At 32.9% G+C, this 25,851-nt stretch overlaps 1 protein-coding gene across 1 annotated transcript in view; it reads left to right on the top strand.

Annotated features, from left to right (window-relative positions):
- Positions 1-2,700: 2,700 nt before the first annotated feature.
- Positions 2,701-25,851, top strand: part of LOC139503740 (uncharacterized) — an 89,292-nt gene continuing 66,141 nt past the window's right edge. The window contains exon 1 of the mRNA XM_071293583.1: positions 2,701-3,180. The gene's annotated coding sequence lies outside the window, so the exon portion shown is untranslated. The remainder of the gene's footprint in view (positions 3,181-25,851) is intronic.

Raw genomic sequence — 25,851 nt, forward strand, 5'->3', positions numbered from 1 at the left:
AAAAGTTAAAACATGCACTAAAATGACTTTACTAAACGTGCTTTCGTTTATAAACATTCCGACATAGCTTATCGGTTTATGTTATTACTTAATAAACAAGGCACAAGTTAATTCAAAATTTGAAACCTGTTACCTAACTGTAATTTTAAAAGAATAAGAAACTTTTTTTTCTTGCCTAAAAGGTTCTTTGCAACCAGGGGTGGGGGGGTTGTTGGGGTTGTTGATGGGGGGTTACTTCCTATATTTTTTAATGGCATGAGTGTGCCGCAAAAACAGGGTCGGGTTTTTCATGCCCTCCTGGTTAGAACAGGGTCCTTTTTTCATGTCCTGCTGGTTAGAACGGGTCGATTTTTTCATGTCCTTCTGGTGAGTGTCTTTTTGTAAGCAAAGTATTTGTCTAGAACGGGGATCGCTTATTTAACTGTTTAAGATACAATCTATAACCCGGGTCCTCGAACAGCATCTATTTTATATGGTCTAGAACAGGGTATACTTTTTCTGAGCGTGTCTACAACAGGGTATGTTTTTTTCAATATTTCTGTTTAGAACAGGGTATGTTTTTTCAATATTTCTGTTTAGAACGGGATTGTTTTTTCAATATTTCTGTTTAGAACAGGGTATGTTCTTCAATATTTTCTGTTTAAAAACAGGGTACGTTTTTTTCAATATTTCTGTTTCGAACAGGGTATGTTTTTTCAATATTTCTGTTCAGAACAGGGTATGTTTTTCAATGTTTTCTGCGGGTTAGAACAGGGTATGTTTTTCAATGTTTTCTGGTTAGAACAGGGTATGTTTTTCAATGTTTTCTGGTTAGAACAGGGTACGATTTGGCAAGTGTTGTCGGCACAGTTATCCCCAAAAGAATAGTCAGTAACTCTTCCCCCGTGCTTTGCAATTATAGTATTCTAGTGTTAAGAGAGATTCATATCTCTTGCACGTTAAAGACACCCTTGAGACCCCTCATGGGGGGGGGGGGGGGGGGGGGGGGGTCCTAGTAATCACATAATCACCATTTTTTTTGCCAATATAATCACATAATCATTAAAATATTTGCTTATCTTTAGTAATCAAATAATCATAAACTAAAAATACAGTCCCTAGGTAATCAAATAATCATGAAATATTTGGCTTAATAATCAAATAATCATTAAAAAAACGGCCAAGTAATCACATAATCAAAAAACCCCATGAGGGCCCTCACCCTTGTAGATTTCGAAAAAAGAGCAGGCTAATGCCGCTACAAGGCAGCACTCGCACCCGCAAAGTGGAAAGGGATTAATATAAGTTTACAAACCTTGTTTCCCAATCCACTATAAATAAATATGTTTAAACTAGTATTCTAGGAGGAGGGCGACGGAGGGCGTCAAATCTATTTCAGGATATTTTGATTAAGTTTTTCTCAATTGTTAGCAAAACTGTTTCGTTATAAAATGCTGTAAAAGAGGGGACGAAAGATACCAGAGGAACAGTCAAACTCATAAATCGACAATAAACTGACAACGCCATGGCTACAAATGAAAAGGACACACAGACAAACAGTAGACCACAATAACACAACATAGAAACTAGAGAATAAACAACACGTATAACGATTTTCAACGGAGTACTAGTTGACCAACAGGACTGCAGTTTGATACTTTGTGATCCACCGCCAAAACTGTTATTGACGTTACATATAAAATAAGAAGATGTGGTATAATTGTCTCCAGGAACAACTCTCCATCAAAGGCCAAATGACATAAAATTAAACAGCAGGTCACCGTACACCCTTTAACAATACCTCATAGTCCAACTTTAAAAGACCCAGAAATGACAAATGTAAAAACGTGCAATTCAAACGAGAAAACCCCTGCGGCTGAAAGTTACTGTCTATTTTATTGACTTATAGAAATAAAAATGTCAATCAATTAATTTATTTAACTACTTATTCTTTATGGACAGATTTCAAGTTTAATATGTAATATCATTTCACAGTGGCGGATCCAGGGGGCTGGGGTTCTGAGGGTTGCATTTGAATTGGACCCTCCCTTTTCCGACTGGGTTGGGATCCCCTTTATTCATTGGTTTGGTAACCTCCCTTTTTAAAATTGCTCGATGATGGATCCGTCCCTGATTCATGTACAATGAATTAGATGATGTGATAAAAGACTGGAAATTCCTTTATAGTAGATCTAGGATTTACAAAAAAAAAAAATACTATTAAAATCTTTGAATAGAATCAGATCAAACATACAAAACTAGAATTGAGGTCCAATCAGTATAGAGTATAATGAATGTACCGAAAAAACTCGTATGTGTCGATACAATCGAATGTACTTTTAACAGCTCTATCAATTTGGAAACAAAAATTTTTACTTTGGATATTGGCCCTAAATACATAGCCCATAATATTGGTGATTGAATGACCTTTATTTTCTAGATATTCTGTAACATAATGTTAACCATGATCAGATTCGTGCACTTCTGATTTGTCGAGTTATGATGAAAAATATATATGTCACCAAAAATTCAGAATCTCGACCAAGGTCGAAATTAAATTAAGTAGAAAAGCCAAATGCTGAAATAATTGATGAAACAACAGTACAAAAGACGTCATGCTATTATTGATCATTATTATTTTTTTCGGATATATGTTTTTTAAGAATATTTACAAAGTCCCCGTAGTATGTTTGACGTCAGAAAATACGCAAGTCTATCTCCTAGTTACCAGTTTTTTCAATAATCAATAACGGGAAAAAACGATACAGTTCAAATTATTATGAGAAAAAATGTTATAAGAGTGTCAAACTCAGCAGAATCGTATTTGCACGAACGATTGAAGAAAGAAGCACTCATATTATATTTAAGCAGATATTTTTCGTTATTTTTTACCGCTAAAATCGAGTACGAAACTGTGGCTATATATACAAGCTCATGTAGAGAGGTTAAGAAGACCTTATTTTTGCGTGGGAGGGGAACGAAATTCAAAAGTGTTGCTGTTATTTTCTGTGACTTTGTTTACTAGTTAAGTTTGCGATCACTTTTTTCTTGGAATTATTGGCTGACATGTGGACACAACATTGATACGGATGATTTGCGTATTTACATTTTGGAAAGCGACAACTCCCTTCAGAATACTATTCCATCTTAAAAACAAGACTCAGGGGGAAGGATCATTACAAACAGCCTCGATAATAATCAGTATGTATTTATTTATTGTTTTCCTATGCCTTAATAACGTTAATCGTTGTTGTGATGTTTTATTTTCGTATTTTTAATTGACCCACATTCTATCGCAGCAGGTGCACGTGACCTGAAGAAAAATGCAGACGTAAAAGGTCAAGGTTGGATTGAATACACAAACTTTATCTGATGAAGGGGTCATCTGAGGTCACGCTCTTATGGCTATTATTGGATACTAGCGTTATCTTGAACACATTGCTTTTATGAAAACTTTACAAAAATGATATTTTATAGAAAAAAATGCTATCAATATTTTATATTTTAAAAATGAAAACAAAAAATTGAAAAGTGAGATTTGATATAAATTTATCAAGGATTTGTATAGTTAGTCTTACTATACAAATCCTTCAATTTATTGACAATATATTGTACTGAAATTAAATAAATTGAAAATTAATGTTTTAATTAAGAATTGAATGCTTCTTTTTGTAAATTTATTGGGGTGTAAAAGCGTTGACCGAAGTACATTTTGTATGAAGCGCTTCCGCGCTTCATTCTAAAAATGTGCGCATGGTCAACGCTTTTACAACCCTATAAAGTTACAAAAAGAAGCATTCAATACTTATAATTACATTTTTTAGCTATGATCATGAAAACACGAATTTTATATATTTTTTTATTTAATTCACCTGTGCACTTTATTGTGGGACGACGTGTTATCATGAATGAAAAGTTGTATTGAGCAAAGCAAATGCTTACGGAATAACATGTGATGTGCAGTTAGCCAATCAGAATAAAGTATCATAATGAAACATACATCTAATGTGCAGTTAGCCAATCAGAATAAAGTATCATAAAAAAAATGATGCAGCTTTCTGCTGATCTGATAAGACGAAGTCATTTCAAAATGATTTATAGTTTGTCCACTGTTCAAGCTTAAGAAAATGACTACACTTCAGATTATGCTTAACCCTGCCACCTTTTTTTTTTTATTACTGTCCAAATGAAAAATATAACAAAAATCATATATATCTGCCAACCTCTGAAATATCCAAAAGGGAGATCTCCCAGTCAGCTTCATATATGCGGAGGGATAGGACCTTTATCAGGTCTCCAGGATCATATTTTTTGAAGCTGGGGATTTCAGGATTGACCCTTACGGGATCTGGGAATTCTTTTCTTGAATTTGGGATGTCAGGATTTAAATTCATTTAAATTCGGGACCTCAGGATTTTGTGTTTTTAGCCCGGGATTTCGGTATCAGGACCCCTCCTACCCCTCCCCCCACCGCCACCATACATGACAGCTGAGGGGGTCATTTTGCATAAACAACATGTTCAAGTTAAACATACATGTATGAAACCTTTTGACTTATTCATCTGTAATAGGCCAATAAGAATTAATGAATATATTTTATTTCTTAATTCAATGGTTATATATATATTCTAATTTTACAAGGATTATAGTTTTTAAATTTTATTTTCAATACCTGCGAGTTTTCAAAACTCAAAACTATTAACATTGATTAACATTCCATATTTTGATTCTCAAACTAAGCATACTGGTTACATCTTCTGACATCAGACTCGGACATCTCTTGGACTGAATTTTAATGGGCGTATTGTTATGCGTTTACTTTTCTACATTGGCTAGAGGTATAGGGGGAGGGTTGAGATCTCACAAACATGTTTAACCCCGCCGCATTTTTGCGCCTGTCCATAGTCAGGAGCCTCTGGCCTTTGTTAGTCTTGTATTATTTTAATTTTAGTTTCTTGTGTACAATTTGGAAATTAGTATGGCGTTCATTATCACTGAACTAGTATATACATGTATTTGTTTAGGGGCCAGCTGTCAGAACCCTCCGGGTGGGGGAATTTCTCGCTACATTGAGGACCTGTTGGTGACCTTCTGCTGTTGTTTTTTTCTATGGTCGGGTTGTTGTCTCTTTGGCACATTCCCCATTTCCATTCTCAATTTTATTTTAAAAGTCGTACAGACCACCAGAAGCATCAGAAGAGTTGTCTGAACATAATGGGCAAAATAAAGATTCATAACATATTAACTTGTTTGTAAAAATTGAAAATCTTTTACCCCAATCAGCCTGAAATTTGTAGTTATATATCTTCATTTTTACACTGTTGCTAATGGTCAAAGCAGACCTCTATCTTGTAGGAGTTGACATAGCATAAATGATTATCAATATCTTATAAAATTTATCGAAAAAATAATAACTAGTTAACAAAGGGGGTCTCATTTGGGGGTTCTGATTCTGGATCCCGCTTACTGTTTTGTCAGATTCCACTATTCCGCTTACACTACAAAATGTAAGCAATCCTCATTTTTTTGTAATTTCCTGCGTCCCGCTAGACTTCATTTCCCATTTTCACCACGGCACAATCATTTGACTCTCACGTGTCACGCTTTTTACAAAAATCAGCAATCCTGCATCATGCTTAGTCCCCAATGAGACCCACACCAAAGTTTTCAACTGATTGCTTAGTTTACTTCTATTATATAAGCCAGAGAAATACAAACGCCGCTCAATCCATGTGGGGTTTAAATTTCTGAATGCAGAATTTTGTTGGTTGCTGTCTTGTCACATATATGTGTCAGGTTATTGTTTTCTAGTTTGAATTGGTTCACTTTTAGTCATGTCTGAGCGGGGCCTCTTTATAATGGCTTAAAATATGGTGTAGGTATAGGCTTATTGTTGAAAGGCTGTACCGTGACCTACAAAAATGTATACAGGGGCAGATCAAGCCATTTTAAAAAGGGGGTTCCCAACAAAGGGCAAACAGGGGAGGGGGGGGGGGGTGTTCCAACCACATGTCCCCATTCAAATGCATTGATCGTCCAAAAAATAGCTTAAAGTCATATGAAACCAGTGAGTGGTGAAAAAAATGTTTATCCAATTCTTGAACCAATGCATGTATATATCATAAATTTAGAACTCTGTGCACGATTTTGTCATTTTTTACGCAAAGATATCGTATAATCGTCAATTTTTTTTCTCTCGGTCTGTTATGATTTAACAAATATGGCTGCTCAATAAATGCCGTGTTTTATAGCCGAAGTTTACCGATTGTCACCTTATAGTAAATAAATAGCAAAAAGCATGAGCACTTGTTTAACATGTACAATCAGATAATTGTTTATTTTGATGACAGATCCATGCGTATTGTACGTGTGATCGCTGGATTTTTACGAGGAAGGTATATATAAAGCTCAGGCCACTATGCATATGGAAAATATGTCGGCGAATTGCTTCCTGGAAGCAAGCAATTAAAAACAAATAAACTTCTTCTAATTGTGGACAAATTAAAGAATTTTCCTCAGAAAAAAAGTATATATGTACATGATGTACATAAGTTGTATAATGAAAACTATCCATTTAGTTATAAAAAACATATGCATGATTTTTTTTTTAATTTGAGGTTTCTTATGACTTTAAGTATCTGAAAAGTTCTTACTATAATGTAATTACATCAGCAGTGTCATTTGATTGTGACATTAAGGTAATTTTGATAGTTGTCAAAAATTGCTACATGAAATTTAAAATAAAATACTGATTGATGTAGCTGAAATGATATCATATATTAAAAATGTAAATCATTCCAGCAATAACCATGATAACTGGACAATCGAAACATGCATAGAAAATATTTGTCCTCTGGTTATCCTTAATGAGAAGTACATGTATGAAGTGGGGGAATTTAGAATAGTTACCTGTCCATATGAAGGATATAATTAAGGTTAGTAAAAACCTAGACTACATGTAGTATTGACCATGCCGGCAAAAAAGTAGTCTAGGATTACCATGCTGGCAAAAACTTGTCCAGAATTGACCATGCCGTAAAAAAAAAACTAGACCAGAATTGACCATGCCCGCAAAAAACTAGACCAGTATTGAACATGTCGGCTGTAAACTAGAACACAATTGACCTTTCCGGCAGTAAATACCAGAATAAACTGGTAGATAATGATCAATTGTAATTTTTATTGGACATTACTATGAAAAAACATCACTCTACTGCAGTTCATTAACACGGTTACTTATTAAAAAAAAATAGGTGTTAGAGTCAGTATACTCATCAGTAAATACCGGTAAATACCACTTGTACATGAATGTATGTAAATACAGGGTGGTATCTTTGTATTTGCCACTGACACTTGATAATAACAATTATATCACCTTGATTATTATGATAATGCTTATGAGAAAAATAGCGTTGACCAAAGAACACTATATTTACCAGTATGTTTAAATGTAAAGGAGTGTTTACAGTCATTTTGACAGTCACATCTGTTTAAAAAAAAGTTTATTTTGATAAGGGAGCTTTTATTTGATTTTTTAGGGAGGGATGAAGGCTAGGATGAAAGTTTTGTCCTGCATTTTTTTTAGTTGTTATCTCTGTGACATGCCTTTCTTTTTTCCAAGTTGCTCATCCCGCCTTTTATTGTACTCAAAACTCCTGTGCTGCCGTTTTTCAAATTTGATCCTTGTCCTAATTCCTTAAAAATCAAATGGTAGCTTCCTAAGCATGTCTACAAATTTTGATAAGTATGTCAGCAACGTTAACAGATGTGCATGTTTTGTTTTAAACTTGTACTGTTCATGCTGTTGTACATCTGTTCAACTTTCTCCATTTATCCGACTTATCAATGTAAAACAGTTTGTTACTAAAACATTAAGTATTTACATGTCTGAAGGAGATTTTATTCCCTTCTGTTGTTGGTCAATGTTGGTGCACGTGTTGTAAATCTGTTCATCTTTCTCCATTCACCTGACTAATCAATGTAAAACAATTTGTTACTAAAACATTAAGTATTTACATGTCTGAAGGAGATTTTATTCCCATCTGTTTCAACCATTTAAAAAAAAAGTTTGACATTTGTAAACTTGTACATGTACTGTTCATGCTGTTGTTCTGTTGTCCAGCTGTTCTCCATTCATTCGACTAATCAATGTAAAACAATTTGTAACTAATACATTTAAATATTGACATGTATATGAAAGAGATTGTAACATGATTTTTGATTCCCTTATTAATTCTGTTTTAACGATTTTTTTTCTAAGAATAAAAGGTCAAATACATGTATCTGATGTTCAGTAGTTGTCGTTTGTTGATGTGGTTCATAAGTGTTTCTCTTTTTTTTTATATAGATTACCATAGACTGTTGGTTTTCCCGTTTGAATGGTTTTACACTAGTCATTCTTTGGTGCCCTTAGGCTGTTAGGTGTGAGCCAAGGCTCCGTATTGAAGATCGTACATTGACCTATAATGGTTTACTTTTACAAATTATGACTTGGAAGGGATGAAGATTTGTCTCATTGTCACTCATACAACATCATCTTAATATCTATGTGTTGTCTTTTTTTTATGTACTAGTATTTCTGAGAAAAGAATTATTCTGGTTATTTGTTTCTGACAAGATGACTTTTTCCCACCTAAAGTCCCTGTCGAGTATGAATACATTGACAGCTCCATTCTCCCTCATGAATTCAGAGACAAATGATAATGACAGCCATGGGTGCATTCAGCCATTTTAAAAAGGGGGGTTTCCAACCCAGAATAAAGGTGGTTCCAACAATATGTCCCCATTCAAATGCATTGATCGGCCCCAAAAAAGGAGGGGTTCCAAACCCCAGAAACCGTCCCCACAGATCCACCAATGCTATAGACAATTTTTGAATCAACCAATCTTTTACCTCTGATCTTCTTAACCTGCAATGTTAACCTGCATTGCAGACGTAACCTATCAACCCACAACCTTGACCTTGAACTCAGTAATTGGTAATCAGATAGTTAGCTTTAAAGGCTATTTTTAAACTGTGTATATATGAACAATGATTTACATACAAGCCTCTGGCTTTTTTACTCTTGTATTGTTTAACTTTCAGTTTCTTGTGTACAATTTGGAGTTTAGTATGGTGTTTATTATCACTGAACTAGTATATATTTGTTTAGGGGCCAGCTGAAGGACGCCTCCAGGTGCGAGAATTTCTCGTTGCATTGAAGACCTGTTGGTGACCTTCTGCTGTTGTCTGCTCTATGGTCGGGTTGTTGTCTCTTTGGCACATTCCCCATGCATATCCTTTCTCAATCAAGGTTGGGCAGTAAATACCACCCCCGGTATTTACCAGTGGTATTTACCGGTATTTACCGACCCGGACAATACTCTCCAAGTGGTCAATACTGGCAAATACTGGTCAATTGAAATTTTCATGGTTGTTTCTACTATTAATTGAAGTAAAATCTTGATAAAAAGTCAAACTTAATGTGTCAGCTTATAAAATTAATGAATTTGATATGTTTTATTCATTTATAACACTTATTCTTACTGATTTAAAATTGAGTTTTTATGAATTATGATATTGCATATACTTCATTATACTTAAGATATATCATGTATATATATATATACAAATTTATATTTTATTTCAACATGTTTAAATCAATATATTTTTATTCAAAATGTTTGATTTTACAGGTACAAAATGTAATTAAACTTAAAGGTAAATAAAACTACAGGTAAATGAAGTTACATGGGTCTTTTTACCTATCACCTGGCATTGCTAGGTGTGAAAATTTAATTACTAAAACAACAGCCTCCAATAAAAGTTGCCAGTACATGGGTTGAAAGTAATAAAATTGATAAATGAAGACTCCCTTAAACAATAAATTATTTCCTGTCTATAGCTATTTAACTGTGAGATAAAAACCTTCTTCATACTGGAAATGGAAATTTGAAGCAGGGACAAAAAGTTGTTATCTTAAATTTACTTTAATATTATGTACACATTAATTAATGTAGATCCCTGTTTGAATTTACAATAGAATTAGAAATGAAAGCATTAAAAATATTTTGAACACTTTCTATATAAATTAAATAATACTTGTAATTATAATTGACCAAGTAGATAGTGGTTTTTATAGTAATGACCACTAAAAATTTCAATCGACCAGTATTTGCCGGTATTTCCCAGTATTTGCCAGTATTTCCCGTACCACTGGCATGGTCAATACTAGTATTGACCGCTTTTTTGCCAACCTTGTTCTCAATTTTATGTACTTGAAAATTATATAATTAGTCCTAACTGTAAATTGATGACCAGGCCTGCAAATTGAACTATTTTTTGTTGTAGTTCTTCAAATTCAATATACTGAGTAAAATATGTACCAATTTAAAGACAAGTTTATTTGCCCAATCAATTGTTTGCTAATTGTTTAAATATTTGCATTGATTTTTTCTTGCTGTCAATAATGTCTTTCAAAAGAAGGCTGTCATACATATATGGGCAGGAATTCACTAATGCTACTTTAGTGTGACATTGTAAGAAAAAAATAAAAATCATTATAAGCTTCTAAATTTTTTACAAATTATTGCTACAAATGGTGTCCTTCTATTTGTAACCAAAAAAATCATTTTTAAACTTGCGTCAGTTTGTAATCAAAGCAAATAATGAATTTGGAGCATGTAACATGGACACTTTTTCCAAATTGAGATTAATGATTCCTTAACTTATTCAACATTCAATATCATATATATTGATCACAAAACCTTGTCTATCATCAAAACTCTAAAATGTATATTTTCATTTCTTTCAGAAATTTTGTGAAAACAAGTTTCCTCTACTTTTCTGTCAATGTTACATGCAATGTTTAAGAGATAAATACAGTAAGAATCATTTTCTTTCTGAACATGTAAAGGCTCTTTTTCATTGTGTTACCCTCACATTAAAAAATTGTATTAATATTTTTGCAATTATCTCATTTCTGTCATAAAATAGTGACTTAAATGTTGCATGTAACGTGGACACAAAAAATATGAATAATGAACCATGCCAGAATTGACCTTAAAAGATATAAAAAGCCTCCAAACAACCATCTGAATGTAAATTATACAATTATACTGCCACATTTCTCATATATGATATTATTTAAATAGTGGTTAATACCAAAACCATTCACCTAAATTTCAGACAGCAGACATATTTTTTTTAACTATACCAGTAGTTATGCTTGTTCATGGTGGTACACTATGGAAGGCTAAATTAAAAGATATTCAAATGTCAAAATAACCAGAAAAATAAAATTAAGACCAAAGATAGATCAATTGATGAAGGAGTCATCCAAAATTTCCACAACATGAAACATTTTTATATCAGTAAGTAAGCAACCTGTTTTTTTATGCACAGGGATGAGATTGATAAGAAGACAACCACACAACCATCAGCATCCACAAGTTTCTCACTCAATAACTAATACTGACAAAGTAAGGGTACAAAATGATTACATGTATCCCTCATTCATGTGACACAGTTACACTTAAAACTAATAGTATGAAAAACCAAGACAAAATATGGACAAATCTACGAGAGGTTGATACAGCTGCATTTATTGAGAATCTTATTTTCAATCGATTACATAACTTCTATAAAGAACAATTTGGGTTTCATTTTTGAGGTTGTTGTCTGATAGACATATTACCCAATATCTCGTTTTATTTCTGCTGGTTAATCTTACATTTATGATAACTTTTTAAGGTTTAAACAATAAATTTTATTTCAAACATTCAAAACAAGTTTCTTGTTTCTTGTTTCCTGTCTCCAACATCGTCAACTATCTATCTGAAAAAAGAAAAAAACAAAACAACAATTAATCTACCCTCAATCAGAACCAAAATCCATGCATAGATTATAAAATTTACAATAATATAGAAACTCTCAAATATCTTGCTTCGATTTTTCAATGCCATTTCATCTTGAAAACTTGTTACCTAAACTACAGGAAGCCACAATTTAAAGGGCCCCATAATGACCAGTGTAAAACAATTCAGAAGAGAAAACCAACACCCACTAGACCATAGTCCTATTTTCATCTTTATTTGGCCTTCTTTTACTTTTTTGTTTCATTAGCGTCACTGAAGAGTCTTTTGTAAACGAAAAGCGTTTCTGGCCTACAAAATTTCAATTCTGGTATCCATGATGAGTTTATTATTATTATTTTGAAATCAGAAGGAGCCTGAACCTCTTATAATGCAAAGATATTCTGGAATGTCAATTATTGGCATAACAATTAAAAAAAAATGTTACAAATTGAATTCCTCATGATTTCTATAATGAGCATCAGTAAATACACATGATACATGTGTTGACTGGTGATTGAAAATGGATAGATAAACAAGATTTTGAAATAACTATCTTCTACACTGCTGTAGAATGGTCAAATTGGAGATCACTAGTATGTCTGCATACACAGTCACCATCATCTGGTTTTCTGACACAGACAAACACTACTATCTGACTGGCTGAAAGGACCGTCACCACCTGACTCACTAATAGGGACCTAATCAGACTGGCTAACACAGACATCATAATCTGCCAGGCTGATAGGGTTATCACCATCCGACAGGCTGAAAGGGATATCACCATCTGACTGGCTGACAGGGACATCACCATCTGACTGGCTGACAGGGACATCACCATCTGACTGGCTGACAGGGACATCACCATCTCACTGGCTGACAGGAACATCACCATATGACTGACTGACAGGAACATCACCAACTGACTGACTAATATGAACATCACCATCTGCCAGGCTGACTAGGACATCACCATCTGTTGGCTGACAGGGACATTACCCTCTGACTGGCTTACAAGAACATCACAGACTGACTGACTGACAGGAACATCACCAACTTACTGATTGACTGATATGTACATCACCATCCTCCAGGCTGACAGGGACATCACCATCTGTCTGGCTGCCAGGGACATCACCATCTGACTGGTTGACAGGGACAGTATCTTTTTGCAGCATCTTCCTGAGAGTTTTCTTCATCACATTTATTGCTGATCATCTTTTTCTTTCTTAGGTTTATATTGCCTGTAGATTTTTTTTATTAAAAATTGCATGTAAATTTTCAAGACTGACACCAATTTTGTTGTCAATGAAGAAAATACACTTCTAAAAAGAATATCTATATTTAGAAATAAAGATGAAGTTTGATGGTGGTAAAACAAGTTAAATTATCAATAATCTCTTTATAGAGCAAAGGAGTTAGTAAATGTTATCAGTTCTGTTCATGCGTGTAACATTGACAGAAAAGTAAAAGGTTGTATGTCAATGTTACATACATGAAGACCATAAGATGAAAGTGGTGTGCTTAATAGTCAACTTTGGAGAAATAATATAATTGCTGCCCAGTAATATCTAATTAATCATTTAGGTTATAAAATGTTATATAAATGTCTGACTTTAAGGAAGTAATACCTTTGCATGTAACATAAAAAAATCTTGACACAAAATATTGTTGTCAATGTTACTAACTAGTGTTAAAAGACAAATTAAACAGGAAAACATGAAAACGCTTTAATTTTGTAAAATAAAAATAAGATAATAGCTCCATATGGCAGTAAGTTTTGCTTACGCATGTACCACTGGCCTGAACATGTAAAAGTCTAAATAATAGACTCTGTCAATGTTACATACACAATTTCTTAATGAAAAAAAAGTTTAATTTGGGTTTACTTTATACATTATTTTTTAAAATAAGTATCATAATAATAACTTTGAATATTAAAAATTAGATTAACTGTTGATTTCAACACAGTAAAATCTTCTCATGTAACACAAAAAAGACCTGATACAAAAATCGTAGTCCATGTTACTCATAAAGTTATCATAGGAGCATCAAAGAAATTGTGTGATGACAATATTCCAGATGTTAGTCATTTATAAACTCAGATAAACTCATTTTAAAGCTCATAACAGAGGTTTGGAAATCAATGCTTTTAAAACATTATAATTCTGGGTTATGTATGTAACATTGACAGGAACACCAACAAATGATGAGGAAAAATTGCTAGTCAATCAGGAAAAAAATAAACACAAATAATTAAAACTCATTAATTTCTTTAATATCATTTTAATGAAGCAAATTTAAATTTCAACAAGATTTTATTGATTGAATAATTGTATGCACATTTATTAGGTTGTAGCATGTAACCTGGACGCAGAAGATGTGTCAATGTTACATGCCTTTAAACGATAAGAATTACAAGGAAATATTGTAAAGTCTAGAAATCAAGAAAGATCAACAACTTCTCAGTGTTAAGAATTCAGCATAAATTTACATTTGATTTAATATTATGCACTGGCCAATTATGCTTTAAGTGTAATAAAGTAATATTGTTTTTATTCTGGTGTCAATGTTACATTTTATGTTTTCAAATTAAGTGGCCAGTTATCTTTATAATGCTGAGAATGAATACAAGTACTAGTTAATCAAATTGGCAATTAATCTGTGGTATTTCATGTAAAAAATTAGATTGATAAGGCAAACCGTACAAAAAAAAAGCTTTTGCATGTATCATAGACACCTTTCCTTGGTAAATATTTTCGTGTCAATGTTATGTACAGAAATCTCTCCAGCAATAAAATGAATATCGTAAGGGTCAAACCTGTTTAAATACAAGATAAACTTATATTTTTTGACAAAATTGCAAAGCAAGTCACACATCATTATCAAAGAACCTAATTTACACAAAAAGTGCATGTAACACTTCATTGTGAGGTTAAATTAACCTGGTCCCACTCTCTTATCATCTGCTTGATCACTGGTAGATGCCAAGTGTGAAAGATGACAAAGCCACATTTTAATGTAATTGTCATTGGGTTGAAATGTGAAAAAAAATATTAGGTTAATGCTTACTATAAAAAGTATACAACTGTTATAAAAAGATGAGTATTATTGGGCAGTATTGACACGAAAATGAAATAAATTTTCTTACCTTCTATATTTTTCAAACTTCAGTTGATTGATTAAAATCATGAAATCCAAATTGTAACCATTGTTGACACCTTTCAAAATTTGCCATGGTGGACCAATAACTTGTTTCCAAAGCTAATCAGCTAATGAAAAGGTGCATGTAACATTTGTTGACGGGAAAAGTTACATGCACTTGTCCATTTTCAAACGTATTTTATTTGCAGCAATAATCGGATTCTGTACAAAATGGGGTTTCTAAATGATAGACCGATCATTTTGCAGTTGATTTTCAACTATTATAGTAGAACAATTCTTCAGGCATATTCTAAATATGACTAGGGGTTTTGCCACTGCAGAAATGTCACACTTTTTGTCTACAGTTTTCAACTGCTAGCACATAACAAGTGCTGATTTTTTGTTGATTTTTTTAATTGGATCCATTTTTTTTGCATGTGGCAATAAAGACTAACCCACTTTGATATTTAAACAATGTTTATCCTCCATATTTGCATGATTTCTTTATTTTTTAATTGGAAAAACACTATTGACCCTAAAATTTCACTAGCGAATTCCTGCCCATATACTGAACTTTCCAGAAATAAATGGCCATCATTTCGTTTTGATTTATAAATATATACAATTTAGTTCAGTATATATGACTGTGACACCTAGGGGGAGATTTAAATTAATATACTGTCAGACTGTAAACATAATTGTAAAAATGAACATCTTTGCAACCAGTTTATTTTCTTAAATCATGCACACGCTGCTTAAATCCATAGATGATCATGAGGGGGAGGGGGAGAAGGGGTCCTGATCCCAAAATAACAGGCTTATAAACATGGAATCCTGAGGTCCCGAATTTAAAGAAATTTAAATCCTGACATCCTGATTCATTCGAAAAAAGAATTAAGAAATCCCAGATCCCATAAGGATCAATCGCGAAATCCGAAGCTTAAAAACACCCAACTCTGATGTCCCAGTAAAGGTCAATTCAACCTTATAGCTGTAATATCACAACAATATAGCCTTCAATTACCTTACAAGTTTGGGCTCAGTTCAACTTTAAGTTAGCATTTAGTTTACTGTAAGGTTAGGTTGGGTTTAATAATAATGATCTAGTTTACTATTAAGGTTTGCACCCCTACAGTAAATGAAGACAAAAAACAAATTTGATACGGAAGTCAAGCAGCTAGCTTGTCAGCTTTAGCACCCTTAAATTGTCTTAATATCATCTCAGACTCAGCCTGTCAGTTAATTCACAGTACAATTAAAGCAGGTTTTTTTCATATTTGTCATTTTTCTGAATATATTTGCCACTGCGGAAATTGAGCACCCATCTTTCAATTTCCTATTCTTGATCAAATTGACTTAGAAACATATATCCACTGAAACAAAACCATTCTAGTTCTCAAGTTAGAATATTCCTGAAATTTGTGAAAAATTCTTACAAATATAATGGAAACATTTCTTTTATCCAAGCTAGGACAATTCATGTTATAAATTATAATAAATAATACATAGAAATTGTGACTGCATCTTTGCATCAAAATGAGAGAATAAAAAAAGAAAAAGTCAAGCACCAATATATATTAATGTTCCTTAAAAGTTACGTTGATAATTCTTATGAAAACTATTTAAGAATAAGAAGGTGGCATTTAAGTTCTGTAATTTTTTTACCAAAATTTTCTTGACAGTACACAAAAAAAAAGAAGAAAGATTAATATTCCTTAAAGGTAACTTTGATCAGTCTTATGAAAATTCTTTAAGAATTAGGAGGGCCGGCTGGTCCGGGCATTTAAGCTTGTAAACTTTTTTCTATAAATAGCACTTTTCGGCTCTCCCTATACACCATTTGCGAGTATGGTCTTGAGGAAATGATGATAGTCTGTCGGAAGGGAATGATGGCTGACTCGTGTTAAGAGAGAGCCATATCTCGTGCACATAAAAGACACCCTTGTAGATTTCGAAAAAGAGCAGGCTAATATAATACTACCACAAGGCATCAGTGGCACCCGCAAAGTGGAAAGGGATTAATATAAGTTGCAAAACTTGTTTCCCAATCCACTATAAATAAATATGTTTAAACTAAATAGCACTTTAGAATTTCATAATGAAAGAACAATTCACCAGAGACCTATTAACAGGATAACTAAAGGCGGACAAAAAGAAATCATTTCACGAAGAACCAGTGTAATAAACGACAAGTCAATACAATTTATGAATTGAGGGGTATTTCTCCCTCAAATTGACGTCAATTCTTTATTCAAAGGATGAACAATATCAGATAGGTAATTATCCTAATAAATTTTACGATCAGCGTCGATCAGCGTCGTAGAAACAATAGGGAAATCTATTTGAAATAGTCACCTTCGTCAGATGAACGTATCCAAAAATAAACCGATTGTCTCTGAATTTAGAAATGTTACAACTATTATTAGTTTTATGAGATTTTGACGTAGGTTCAAAAATAGCATAGCACATTTATGGAAGATATATATATATATATATAGGATATACGATATGTATCCTATATTGAGTTTTGTTAAACCTTAACCAGTTAATATGATATTACGACAGAAAATAATCAATTTTCTTCTAATGGCATTTGAAACAATAAGATGTTTTCATATATAGAAGATTATTATCAATTTATAGTATGTTATTTTTATCGCTATAACATAAATATATATACATATCAGTTTCTGGGAAGTAATTAAGTTTATACGGAATTATGACAACCGTAAGTGCAGTACAAGTTCAAATTGGGAAGGTAAGAAAAGAATATTGTGGATTTTTTACTATTTGTTGAATACCAATTTTTCGTGGATTTGTTGGAACAACAAATTCGAAATTTTAATGATTTATTAATTTTCTATAGGCTTGTTTGTATCAGGGGTTTCATTATCTTTCATGTTGACTGGTACTTTCCACGTTTCTAGGTGGTAGTTTTCAATTTGTTCCATGAATATCTTATATAAAAATACCTACATTTAGGCGGTACTTGTCAATAGCATAGGATGGTAAAAGTACCAGGTACCGCCTCCTAATGAATGGCCTGAACTTGTATGCCAAAATTGACATTTAAAATTAAAAAATCCACCAAAAATGTAAGTTTTCCGCAATCCCCATAATTTGGTACCCACAAATATATATAATAATCCACAGTAAAAAAAAAATTATAATCATTATCTTTTAAAAGGGTTTTCATAAGATTTAATAGAGGGTTACTACTAAAATGAATTCAGCAGAGTTCTTGAAAAGTGATGCTCCGAAAGATTTGACTGACCTAAATTTGCAAAGGTCCGACACAATTTTGGTATTTTGTAATAGAAAAAGTAGTGAGGACCAGCAGTTTTTATTCAGGGACCACCAGATATGAAAAGATTATATATCGTTTTGCATTTGTCATTTCAAGGCCTTTTATAGCTGATCGAGTATGTGGTTCAGGTTTTACTCATGGTTGAAGGCCATAGATACAGTGACCTATATAATGTATATAGTATCTATACAATCATGACAATGGTCTCATTATGTGGAAATTTGTCTCATTGGCGCCACACTGAAAAATATTTTGGTTTGTCCAAACCCTTCGCAAAGGTTGATCAGTGGTTTAGGTACATAAATGTAGGTAGGCATTTTCTCTGATTTTTTCACATCAGGACAATAAAAGATTTTGAGTAGCTAGGCAGCTATTTTTGGGGGTAGGTACGTAGGGTTAACAATTAGGACAGAGAAACTTAATCTTTTTTATGGCCTGGGTGGCAATCTTACCAAATCTTCTTATTTTCATCTTTGTTTTTGAAATGTCAAACTCCATAAATCTTATATAGCAAACAGAACTGAAACAAGGAAAAAGAAAACTTTGGCCTTGGGTATATAAAAGAGTAAGTTATTGACTTAATTGCAAAGTACATGTAGCTGTATATTTATTATGTCATGTATGTTACTCCACCCTAATTTAAGTGGTACTCGGTGCATTAATGTAACATTAAATATACAGTGAAATTGATCAAGGATGAGGGTGTTTAAAAAAGATTTATTGATAAATAGTTAATATATTATAGACCTTTTGCAATCATAATTGACTAGGATTGTCAGTCTTCCTTCTGAAGGTCAGTGGTTCTCTATGGGCACTCTGGCTTCCTAGTTCCTACACCAATAAAAACTCATGACAGCCACGGAATAGCACAAGTGTTTAAAATTGCATTTAACAACAATCAATCAATCAGACATCTCTATTAAACAAAAACCTGTCTTTTTACCACGTGTGGGCCCTTTTAGATAAATATTTTACCCTGAGCAAATGCGAGGGGTAAAATATCAGCATGGTAAAATCACAATATATTCAAGCCCCCATGAATTATTTCAATTCTAATGGGACAAATACGGCAATTATTTTGGATGGAAGCACTCTAGGTGAATTTAAATAATAATTTACTATTTGTCTTATATGTATAAAAAAATAGCTTCTTTCACATTTATACCACATTTTAACAACTTTGTTTACGTTTCCTTGTTGTGATGATTTTCAGTACACAAGTGTGTATTTTCCTGTAAAATGCTTATATTCTTACGTCATCTTTCTATGACGTCAGGCACCTCAATCATTCATAAAAAAGCATATGACGTGGGAGTACGTTCGGAACAGGCCTGGCAATATATTCATATTTTACCACAGGTGTGTACTCAAAGCGCTAATGAAGGACGTTATGTTAGAACATCACTTTTCTTATAAGTTCTGAGTTTTTTCTGGTCTTATTGGTCATGCCTGTGACATACTTTAATTCCTGTCAGAATTGCAATTACAGATCTGTAAATATGATTTATACAAATTTTTTCAGCATCAGGGTCCGACAGTAGATGCTAAAGTTTACAGTGATAAATAGTATCATTGGTACCTTTTTAATGCTTTGAAATAAAGGTTTTACTGTATGTCTTTGTGTTATATTTGTTACAGACAATTTGATGTTGATGGTAAAAATCTTGATAATTTAATTGTTATATAAATAAAAAAAATCTAGACTTGGGGTGACCTAGACCTTGACATTTTGTATAAGTACTTGCAATTATCATGATTATCCATTATTGGAAGTTAAACTAGAAATTGCGTTGACCTCTAGATGTCTTTTCATGTTTTGTGCACTGGTAATTGGGTTTCTGTTTTATTGATGTATGTCCCACCCTCTCAATTCAATACACACATCATATTCAGAGGAGACGGTCATGCATATATGAGTGTAAGAGTTTAACGGCATCTTTTGAATCGGTGAAACTATCTCAGATGCCTATTTTTCATGTATGCATAATCATCATAAAGAAGGAATACACCCACATGTGGACAGAGGGTGGACTTGGATAAGTACTTTCTTTAAAAACAAAATTTTCACCTGCAACAAACAGTTACTTTTCTACAAACATCCCTCACTTTATTGATTGATTGATTGTTGGTTGCTTAACGTCCAGTGGCAAATACCCTCACTTTATTGTATGGCTTACAAGTACCAATTGGTATTTTGACTTCTGCAGAAATAAGCATGCCAGAAACTTTAAATTAAATTGCCACAAGAAAAACCACGAAATAGAACTCAATAATGATGTGATGTATGTTTATATGTGCTTTATTGCAGTGATATATAACTTAATAATTTCCCTTTTTTATTGGGAAAATATGCGTCATTTTTATCAAATTGGGAAATTTATAATGAAAGATGAATTTGCCTGGAACTTCAATTTGCAAACCCCCTTTTGAGAGGTAAACCCTCATTTGAAATAAGACCCCTTATTGTCAGTGATGATACATAAATAAACCATCAAATCTGCACATATATATATATATATATATAGTCATTTAAGGCATGAAAATGGTTTAAATGAGTGTTTTTCAGTTTGTATTCATGCACAATTACTATACTGAGACTGCATGCACTGTTTGGGAAAATAGTTGTCTTTTTGGGAATAATTTTAAGCCATTTTTTTTTCAAATTGGGATTTTTCTCCAGGGGAAAAAGCCTTTATTCTCCATTAATTTAAGGCAAACAATATCACTGTATTGTAACTATCCTGGAACGGGAAAAGAAAATGGAGAAAAACCACAAAATGGGACTCTTCAATAATGATGCGATGTATGTTTATATGTTAGCAATTTATTGTAACAATCCTGTAATGTGAAAAAGTTCGCTCCAATCTTAAAACCACATCGTATTGTGGTCTGTATTTATTGATTGGTTTTCTCGATTGACGTAATAACGTAACTAGATTATAGATATTCCAATAACATGTATGTAGTATTGTTCATTGTGCGATAAAAGTACATTGTGTTTATTATTTCTAGTAGGTTAATGCTGATTCTCATTGGGTTTTTATATTGGGGAAAAATCAGTGCAAAGGAAAATATTGTGGTTGAAAGTCCTTATCAATTATTGTGGTTTAGTTATATATCTTATAATTAATAACCTAGAAGTAAGGAAAAATAATCTTGTGGTTGAAAGTCTATCCTTATCAATAATTGTGGTTGAAAGTCTTAATCAATTATTATACTAACTTGACCAAGATGTAAGGCAAATATTGTGGAGGAAAGTCCTTGTCAATTATTGTGGTTAAAAGTCTTAATCAATTATTGTACTAACTTGAACAAGAAGTAAGGCAAATGTTGTGGATGAAAGTCGTTATCAATTATCAATGATTATAGTGGTTGAAAGTCTTAATCAATTGTTGTACTATTTAACTTGACCAAGAAGTAAGGAAAATTCTTATATTTGTAACAGTTATTGTACTAGCTTAAATAAGTTAAAAACCAAGAAGAAGGACTAGGGAAAATATTGTGGTTGAAAGTCCTTTTCAATTGTTGTACTTAGCTTAACCAAGAATTAAGGCAAATATTGTGGTTAAAAATCCTTATCAGTTATTGGACTACCTTAAGCTTACTAAAAGTGTACATGTATATGCTCATTGTTGAAGGCTGTAGGACCTTATTGAAGCTTGCTTGTTGTGTTTTGAAATTTTGATCAGATTTTCAGAATCCTCTAGTTTTATCAATTTGAATGCCTTAACAAATTTTGCCCGGTGACCCTCATTTTTCTTTTTATAATTCTTTTACATGTATAATGATAAGCTGTCTGTTAAAGTCTTATAAAATTTTAATTATTTTTATACGACTGCAAAATTTGAAAAAATTTTCGTCGTAGTCGTCGTCGTCTTCGTCCAAATACTTTTAGTTTTCGCACTCTAACTTTAGTAAAAGTGAATGGAAATCTATGAAATTTTAACACAAGGTTTATGACCACAAAAGGACGGTTGGTATTGATTTTGGGAGTTTTGGTCCCAACATTTTAGGAATTAGGGGCCAAAAAGGGCCCAAATAAGCATTTTCTTGGTTTTCGCACTATAACTTTTGTTTAAGTTAATAGAAATCTATGAAATTTTGACACAAGGTTTATGACCACAAAAGAACGGTTGGGATTAATTTTGGGAGTTTTGGTTTCAACAGTTTAGGAATTAGGGGCCAAAAAAGGGCCCAAATAAGCATTATTCTTGGTTTTCGCACAATAACTTTAGTTTAAGTAAATAGAAATCAATGAAATTTAAATACAATGTTAATGACTACAAAAGGAAGGTTGGTATTGATTTTGGGAGTTTAGGTCCCAACAGTTTAGGAATTAGGGACCAAAAAGGGACCCAAATAAGCATTTTTCTTGGTTTTCGCACCATAACGTTAGTATAAGTAAATAGAAATCTATGAAATTTAAACACAAGGTTTATGACCATAAAAGGAAGGTTGGTATTGATTTTGGGAGTTTTGGTCCCAACAGAATAAGGGGCCCAAAGGGTCCAAAATTAAACTTTGTTTGATTTCATCAAAATTGAATAATTGGGGTTCTTTGATATGCCGAATCTAACTGTCATGACTGTGTATGTAGATTCTTAACTTTTGGTCCTGTTTTCAAATTGGTCTACATTAAGGTCCAAAGGGTCCAAAATTAAACTTAGTTTGATTTTGACAAAAAATGAATCAGTTAGGTTCTTTGATATGCTGAATCTAAAAATGTACTTAGATTCTTGATTATTGGCCCAGTTTTCAAGTTGGTCCAAATCGGGGTCCAAAATTAAACTTTGTTTGATTTCATCAAAAATTGAATAAATGGGGTTCTTTGATATACCAAATCTAACTGTGTATGTAGATTCTTCATTTTTGGTCCTGTTTTCAAATTGGTCTACACTAAAGTCCAAAGGGTCCAAAATTAAACTTAGTCTGATTTTAACAAAAATTGAAATCTTGGGGTTCTTTGATATGCTGAATCCAAAAATGTACTTAGATTTTTTATTATGGGCCCAGTTTTCAAGTTGGTCCAAATCAGGATCTAAAATTATTATATTAAGTATTGTGCAATAGCAAGTCTTTTCAATTGCACAGTATTGCGCAATGGCAAGAAATATCTAATTGCACAATATTGTGAAATAGCAAATTTTTTTTTGATTAGAGTTATCTTTCTTTGTCCAGAATAGTAAGCAAGAAATATCTAATTGCAAAATATTGTGCAATAGCAAGATTTTTTTTTAATTGGAGTTATCTTTCTTTGTCCAGAATCAACTTAAATCTTTGTTATATACAATATACAATGTATATTCACTTTTTACTACCAACTGATAAATTAAAATAATCTTTACCATTCAGTGATAACAAGCAGTTTTTTACATCTTAATATTTTATGATGTATTTAAATGAGTAGTTATTGTTGCAAACTCCATTTGAAATTTTAATTGAGATTAGTTTTGGAATAAGGGAAAGGGGGATGTGATTAAAAAAATTGGGTTCAATTTTTCTCATTTGAAATTTCATAAATAAAAAAGAAAATTTCTTCAAACATTTTTTTGAGAGGATTTATATTCAACAGCATAGTGAATTGCTCTAAGAGAAAACAAAAATTTTAAGTTCATTAGAACACATTCATTCTGTGTCAGAAACCTATGCTGTGTCAACTATTTAATCACAATCCAAATTTAGAGCTGAATCCAGCTTGAATGTTGTGTCCATACTTGCCCCAACCGTTCAGGGTTCAACCTCTGCGGTCGTATAAAGCTACGCCCTGCGGAGCATCTGGTTTAATAATTTTTGAGGACTTAAACTTGTCAATGATAAAGCAATGAAAAGTCAAGAGAGAAGATTTCCCCACCAAAATTTCAATGGCTAATATCTTGAAAACAAGCGCGGTGACCTATATATTTTGTTTGCTCTTTTGATTCCTTTATCAAAACCCTATCAATATATGCGAGTGTTTTGAAAAGTTAATTACTTTGAAACTGAGAAGCCAACTCCCTTAAGCTGACTACATGTATGTGCTCATTGTTGAAGGCTGTACTAGCTTACGATGACTACTTGTATGTGCTCATTGTTGAAGGCTGTACTAGCTTACGATGACTACTTGTATGTGCTCATTGTTGAAGGCTGTACTAGCTTACGATGACTACTTGTATGTGCTCATTGTTGAAGGCTGTACTAGCTTACGATGACTACTTGTATGTGCTCATTGTTGAAGGCTGTACTAGCTTACGATGACTACTTGTATGTGCTCATTGTTGAAGGCTGTACTACCTAAAGCTGACTACTTGTATGTGCTCATTGTTGAAGGCTGTAGTAGCTTAAGGTGACTACATGTATGTGATCATTGTTGAAGGCTGTATGAGCCTAAGCTGACTACATGTATGTGCTCATTGTTGAAGGCTGCATACTACCTTAAGCTGACTACTTGTATGTGCTCATTGTTGAAGGCTGTATGAGCCTAAGCTGACTACATGTATGTGCTCATTGTTGAAGGCTGCATACTACCTTAAGCTGACTACTTGTATGTGCTCATTGTTGAAGGCTGTATGAGCCTAAGCTGATTACATGTATGTGCTCATTGTTGAAGGCTGTACTAGCTTACGGTGACTACTTGTATGTGCTCATTGTTGAAGGCTGTATGAGCCTAAGCTGATTACATGTGTGTGTTCATTGTTAAAGACTGTAAGAGCTTAAGCTGTCAGACTACATGTGTGTGTTCATTGTTGAAGGCTGTAAGGTCACCTGTTAATTTCTTTGTAAATTTGTCTCCGGAAAAGAGTTGTCTCATTGGCAATTAATATCAGAGGTTGATTTAAGGTGGGGGCTGTGTGCTACCAGGGGGATTTTATTTTGGATTATATAGGAAATCACTGAAGCATGACGGGAGTGGGCCCCCACTTATGAAAAATCCTTGATTCGCCACTGAATATTATTATCACATCTTTTTATTCTTTTGAGCAAAAATTATGGAAATAGAGCTTAGCTTTGTCATCAACTGGGTAACTTGGCTCCTTTCTTGTAATTTCTAGAGAGAAATATGGTAACAAGGGATCTTTTATATTTGGCTATGGGGTATGGGTTTTACTCACTGTTGAAGTCGACGGTGACCCATATTTGTCAATTTCTGTTTCATTTGATCTTCTGTTGAGAGTTGTCTCATTGGCAATATCATACCAAATCTTCTTTTTATTATTAATTTCACATCTTGGTAAAAATTCAATATAGAATTGCACATACATTAAGCAACTACAGGAACTATATATATTTATAGCTATTTAAAACAATAATTTATTTCCAAATTATCAACTTTTGACTCCAGATTATATAATTTTTCAACAGGTTTACGGGTTACCTTTTCTGTGGTAAATTATCCTGGTACTAAGTCGATTGAGTGAAACCAAAATATTTAAAATCAAACAGATGATTGGTGTAAGGCCAAATAAAAAAATATGTGTGGTTCCAGTAACCCTACCATCCCTACTTTTTTGGCTTAAAAATTGCCTACCCTAAACATTTTATTGTCATTTTTTCGTTAAGCACTGTTAAAGTCGGAATGTTGCTCCCATAGACTCAATGTTAAAAAAAAACCA

This window comes from Mytilus edulis, chromosome 14 (assembly GCF_963676685.1).
Source record: "Mytilus edulis chromosome 14, xbMytEdul2.2, whole genome shotgun sequence".
In the NCBI taxonomy this organism is placed as follows: domain Eukaryota; kingdom Metazoa; phylum Mollusca; class Bivalvia; order Mytilida; family Mytilidae; genus Mytilus; species Mytilus edulis.